This window comes from Lactuca sativa, chromosome 6 (assembly GCF_002870075.4).
Source record: "Lactuca sativa cultivar Salinas chromosome 6, Lsat_Salinas_v11, whole genome shotgun sequence".
Classification (NCBI taxonomy): domain Eukaryota; kingdom Viridiplantae; phylum Streptophyta; class Magnoliopsida; order Asterales; family Asteraceae; genus Lactuca; species Lactuca sativa.
Window position 1 is genome coordinate 140,002,874 of NC_056628.2, and position 6,106 is coordinate 140,008,979.

Below are 6,106 nucleotides of genomic sequence, written 5' to 3' on the forward strand. Positions count from 1 at the left end.
GGCTGCCGGCTGAGACTGAGCCGGCCGCCGGTCTGCCTGCTGAGACTCGGCCTCCTCCCTGGCCTGAGTCTCCAACTCGATCTCACGCTTCCTGGCATTCGCCTGAAGCTCAGTAAAAGTATGATAAGTGGAGTTTGACACAAACTCCCGGATCTCCCTCCTCAGAACACCCAAGTACCGGCTCATCCGAGCCTGCTCTGTGGCCACCAGCTCGGGACAAAACATCGCCCTCTCATGGAACTTCCGCGTGATCGCCGCCACCGAATCAGTACCCTGCTTGAGGGTTAAGAACTCCTGAACCAATCGTTCCCGCTCCACCGGGGGAACGTACTCCTCCCTGAACATGGTAGTGAACCCCTCCCATGTCACTGCCGCAGTCTCTGCCAAAGTGAAGTTCGCCGTCACGAACTTCCACCAGTCCTTTGCTCCCAGACGGAGCTGGTTCAAAGCGAACCGTACCCTCAGGTGCTCCGGGCATGAACAAGTGTAGAAGCACCCCTCTATATCTGCGGTCCACCTCATCGCAGCAATCGGATCCTGCGTCCCATCGAACTCTGGTGGCTTCGTGTTGCTGAACTCTCGGAACAGCAGTGAATCACCCCCCTGTGGCCTAGCAGCGGCCACAGCTGCGGTAGCTGCAGCGGTTGCAGCCTCAGTCAATGCGGCGTACCGCTCGTCGAACGTCTCCATCAGGGTGGTCTTGATAGACCCAAACATCTCCGGGATCTCAGCCCGGATCGCCGCCGCCACCTCCTCATGGATCATCTGACGAATATCCTCGTCACTCACACCGCTCGTACTTGCCCCGTGCCGCGGTCTAACCATGATATCTCTGAAATACAACATAAAACTATCAGAGATTCTACCAAGTATAATCGTACTCGACACGCAACCCTACTCAGTCCCAGATATCCAGGGATTCTTACTTGGGCCTCCCACTGACCCGGTGTCCTCGGTAGTACGGGCCCAATACTACCGACCACACCGCATCAATGTTCATCCCAAGTCCTCCTCCCCAAACTCCAGATAGTGAGTACTCTACTTCTGATACGCTCTATCTACCCGCATACTAGCAAAGCATCTCATATAAGCAACTTCCCTAGACTAAGGCATCACAAATCAGGCCACTCTAGTCCTATCATGAATACCTAGTCTTCTAGCATGCATAACAATTCATATCATATAATATTGTAAGGTATTTTGGGGATCTTTACCGCTCGGGCGCTGACTGATCGTACACACTGCTTCTTTCTTGCTTACCACAAAACCATTTACAAAAGTTTATGCCTTTATTTGAAAAGTTTCCTCAAATCCTCGGTTTGAGTTCAGTTACCCCCAAAGGTGCACCCGAATCCCTCAAACCAAGGCTCTGATACCAATTGTAACAACTCAAATTTTTCAAACAATTTTTTTTTCATTTTTAAAACACAATTATTTCCATTAAGAACAAGGCATAACTAGTTAATTATTCAGCCAATACAATTATTCAAATCCCAAGATCATAAAAACCATCTTCAGTGTGTATCGATCATGCCGGCGCCTTCCCACGGTCCTCGCTAGTACCTGAAATACATGCACAACAACTGTAAGCATAAATGCTTAGTGAGTTCCCCAATATACACTTACACACATACGCCTTTCCAGGCCCTGACCTTCCGGTCCTCATTACAACGCCTTCCGGCCCATAACATAATCGCCTTCCGGCCCACATATCATACATAGCATACATAACGATTAACTTACCACATATAGCATACATATCACATATCATATCTGACCTTCCGGTCACACAGTCAAACCCTTCCGGGTACAGTATAGTGAGAAGACTCACCTCGTATATGCTGAAAGCTAGCAACTCCTGAAATGACTCGTGCACAACCGACGAGCTACAACCTCCCTATAACATTACATGACTCATTAATACTTATCTCTTCTAAGTGTGACTATCCCTAAGAAGTCAGAATTAGGTCAACTCTGGTCAACGGTCAACGGTCAGCTCGACCGGACTCGGCGAGTCCCATGGCGACTCGGCGAGTCTAGTCGTCCTCACAAATTCCTGAATATTCCCTTTCTACTCGTCGAGTATTCCTCTTGACTCGACGAGGTCCTCGTGGAAGAATCGCGGGGCCACCCCGACTCCACTCGCCGAGTCTGATGAACAACTCGGCGAGTCCCAGTAAATCTTCAAGCTACTCGCCGAGTCTGAAGAACAACTCGGCGAGTCCATGCCATGCAGACGAGTAACTGCTTCCTGAATTACGTATGGTCCAACAATATACAACCATGGGACCCTCTGGACGTCTAAGCATCTCATTACTGGGGTAAAAACGTTTGGGTAACAACATCATAACCCATCAAATCACTAAATGGGTTTCATAAACCCTAAACTTACATACACATCAAAATAACAGAATTGGTCCGAGTATTACCTGAAAACGCACTCTCTGTGTCCCCCAAATCTCAGGTCTCAATTCTCCTTGATATTCTTTTAGCCAAATCCCTCTTCTTCTTGCCTAACCAATTCTTCCAAGTTCCAAAAGCTTTCTCTCCTGCTCCAGACGTCCACAACGATTAGGGTTCTTCTCAATCGACCAAAAGATTGAAAATGACGGCCTAAGAGGCTTTAAATACGATCCAAACTGAACGGTTAGGGTTTCTGCTGAACAGCGTCGACTCGCCGAGTCCATATCTGGACTCGTCGAGTCCAGTCGCGGACCCGCGACCAAGTCTGCGATCCTACTCGGCGAGTCTAGGCTCCAACTCGCCGAGTCCCCTCTTAAACCACCCCAAAAACATAATTTTAATAATACCTGAGATTCCGGGCTGTTACAGTTCTATGTCAAACAAATTGGAAATCGGGAAACAAATTGCTAGACAATAAGATTGACTGTGTTCCATGTGTTTTTCTGCCTGATATCTTGAGAAGAGAGGATTCTATGCTCACTTATCTAAAATGGTACGTCTAAATTCGACAAAGGCATTTAAGAGCCACGATTGCTAGCCGAATCCTGAAGTTATATTTACAACTATAGTTATTAGACTTATCCAAATGGGAGACTATTTGATAAGGTCTCTAAGTCCATAACTATATTTAGTATGTACTTGACTCGAGAGTAGCATGGCCCATTTGGGTTGCATGGCATCGGAACAATCTGAAGGATGGACAATTGAGAAGAACTTATTTATGATTTGTTAATATATAATAAGCTCTAATTTATTAATATGAAATCATATTAATTAATTAGTATTGATCAAGAATTAATTTGCATACTCCATGGAGGTTAAAACCCATGGAGCCTAAGGAATGTGGAAAGTCATGCACATTAGGGTTTGGATGGTGTAATCCTAGTTGTGTCACACTATATAAGGAACCTCATGGCTATCAAATCGGCACCTAAGTGATACACAAGAGTGCTAGCCGATGTTGTGAGTACAAGTAACCTCCTCTCAAGTTCCTTCATTGTTGGTGGTGTTGTGTGAAGCATTTGAGGCAACACACTTGGGGTCCTAGGATCTTAAAGTCTTAAGGTTTCAAGCTACAACAAAAGGTATGTCATTCAACTAGTTTTTGTATTGTATATACTCCATAATATGCTAGTTAGAATGATGCTTTGGAAAATTGAAAGTTTGCATTTATAATAGAGAAAACATAGATCCAAAGCATCTAGGTTGCATGCACACCCAAAGACTGTAAGAATGCTCAAAACCTATCACAACCACCAAAGATGAACTCGATCCAAAGGTCAAAATCACTCCAAAAATGTCTTAAAACTTCTTAGTACCTCAATACCTCAATCCAAACTTCTAGATCTAATATCAAGTGACTTCTTAAGTCATAAAGTTTCCAACATTATGACTTAGCATAACTCAATGGGACCCAAATCAAAATCCTAAGTCCCAAACTTCATCAAATGACTACCAAATAAAGCATGGAAGGTTTATACCTATCAAGATCAAAACTATATGACTCCATAACCTCAACAAGGACTAAATATGAAGCTCAAAGGTTCTGGAGTAACTTCTACTCACAAGTACCAGCTCAAAGGGACTAAAACCATAACAAAATACCACTTAGCTAGATCTACATGAAAGAGTTGTCAAGGTTGAGACTTTATACCTCCAGAAGATAGATCTAGGTGCACAAAACCTGGTTCCAAAAGCTCCAAGTCAAGCAATGACTCTTCAAGAAATTCCTTCTTCCTCCTCAAGCACCAAAAACAAACAAAATCACTATAAAGCTCAAGAATTACTCAAATGGAGGCTAGGGTTTCGTTCTTAGGGTTAGAGAGGATGGTGGTTGTAGGAAATGAGGGTTAAAGGTGAGTTAAGGTCTTTAAATAGGGTCCAAGACCCTAAATTAGGGTTTTAATATAGCCTGATGAACGCAACATGTTCCCTTGTGGAACACAGGGCATTCCCAAATAGACCTGCGTCTAAATTCTCATGTACGCCATGCGTATATCCCTTGTACGCCATGTGTACCCGGTTTGGTCCAAACCCTTCTAACTTGAAATGCTCATAACTTTTACATCCCTTATCCGGTTTCGACGTTCTTTATATCCACGGAAAGGTAACGAGAAGCCCTAAACTTCTATAAACTTTATTTAGTCTTAAAACCAACCGAAATTAAATCCAAAATTCATAAAAGGCCCGAACCAACTCCATTACCGATACCCTTGGGCTCCAAAACACAAACCGAATACCCGAATCATCCAAACTACATCATCCACTTACAAGTGAGCCCAAACTTGATTCTTTAAGGTTTTTAAGTATGATGATACCCACTCTTTGATCACTTCCCCACAATGGGAAATGATTCTAAATAGGGCGTTACATAAAAGGGACTTCATAAGTGACTTAATGCATGCATGTAACAAATATTTCTCATAAAACTTGCACCTTTTTGGTCAAGGAGTCCATTACAACTCAGATCTGGAATAGCAAGCCCATAAAATGACTTCACTCACTCATCAACCCAAAAAGGGACCATAACCATAACAAAACACAATATGTAGAAATCTAAGCATCTATAAGTCAAGGTTTAAATTTGATACCTTAGAAATCTTGGACAAAAGAAGATGATTCTAGATCCAAAGCATTTCCACCAAGCAAGCCAACTTCAAGATCTCCCCTTCCTTCACAAGGACCAAAAATGAGCACCAAAAGCTTCTCACTGGATCAAGAACACCATCAAGAGATTCAAAAGTTGATTTTAGGATTTTAGTGGCAAGTGAGGCTGGTAAGGAGGGCAGCCGTGAGGAATTGAGGCCTTTAAATTAGGTGCAACACCCTAAAAATTAAGGTTTCACCACCAGCCACCAACACATCGTGTTAAGATACAAACACGCCATGTTGGTCCAATGAAATATGCGGCCCAAAGGCCTACCGACACGTCGTGGTGAAGCTTTATCATGCCTTGTTCCAAGGGAATCACGAAAACACTTGCAAATAATTTCATACTTGGAATCGAGTGTTACAGAAAATGAGAAAAAAAACCAAAGTCTCACCTGTCAATGTAACAAAAAATGGTGCTTCAGTGCCGCTGATGGAATGTCGTCGGTGATACCTTTGGGGTCATCGATGATGACCTTTAGTCGTCGATGTGGCTTTGGACGGAGAAATTCGAGGTCTCACTGGAGAAAATCGATTGATGAACAAGATGCGCCAGAAGGGGAAAGAACAAGGGACAAGGGGTATTATCTGCATAGGGTATTAGTGTTCGGTGACACCTTTGCAGGGAATTTTTGGCGGTGATTTTTTCGAGTATTAGCTGTAATGTTGTCGCCAGTAAACGTGTAGTTGCTAAAGGTTGCGTACGATGTGGATTTCTAGTCGTTCAATTAGACACTAAATCAATGGCAATGATTTCACCTCAACGTTTACCACAAATTGACATCGAATAGCCTTTAACAGCGACACACGCCTTTAGCGACAACAAATAATGAAAAAGTTGTTTATCACAGCTAAAGGCGTGCGTTGCCGCTAAAGGTGTCTGTAACGACCGAAAAATACAGCCAATTTTAAATTTTTCAAAAACAGCTCTATTCCATTAAATCTTTACAAAAGGTTTTCAATACAAAACATTTAACGTATTCCCAGAATCACA

At 43.3% G+C, this 6,106-nt stretch overlaps 1 long non-coding RNA gene across 1 annotated transcript; it reads right to left on the minus strand.

Annotated features, from left to right (window-relative positions):
* Positions 1-471: 471 nt before the first annotated feature.
* LOC128126644 (uncharacterized) lies at positions 472-2,538 on the minus strand. The gene is made up of 3 exons (XR_008224609.1): positions 2,430-2,538; positions 1,832-1,897; positions 472-832 (listed from the first exon to the last, which is right to left on the minus strand). It is a non-coding gene; the product is annotated as an uncharacterized LOC128126644 (long non-coding RNA).
* Between the last annotated feature and the right edge of the window lie 3,568 nt (positions 2,539-6,106).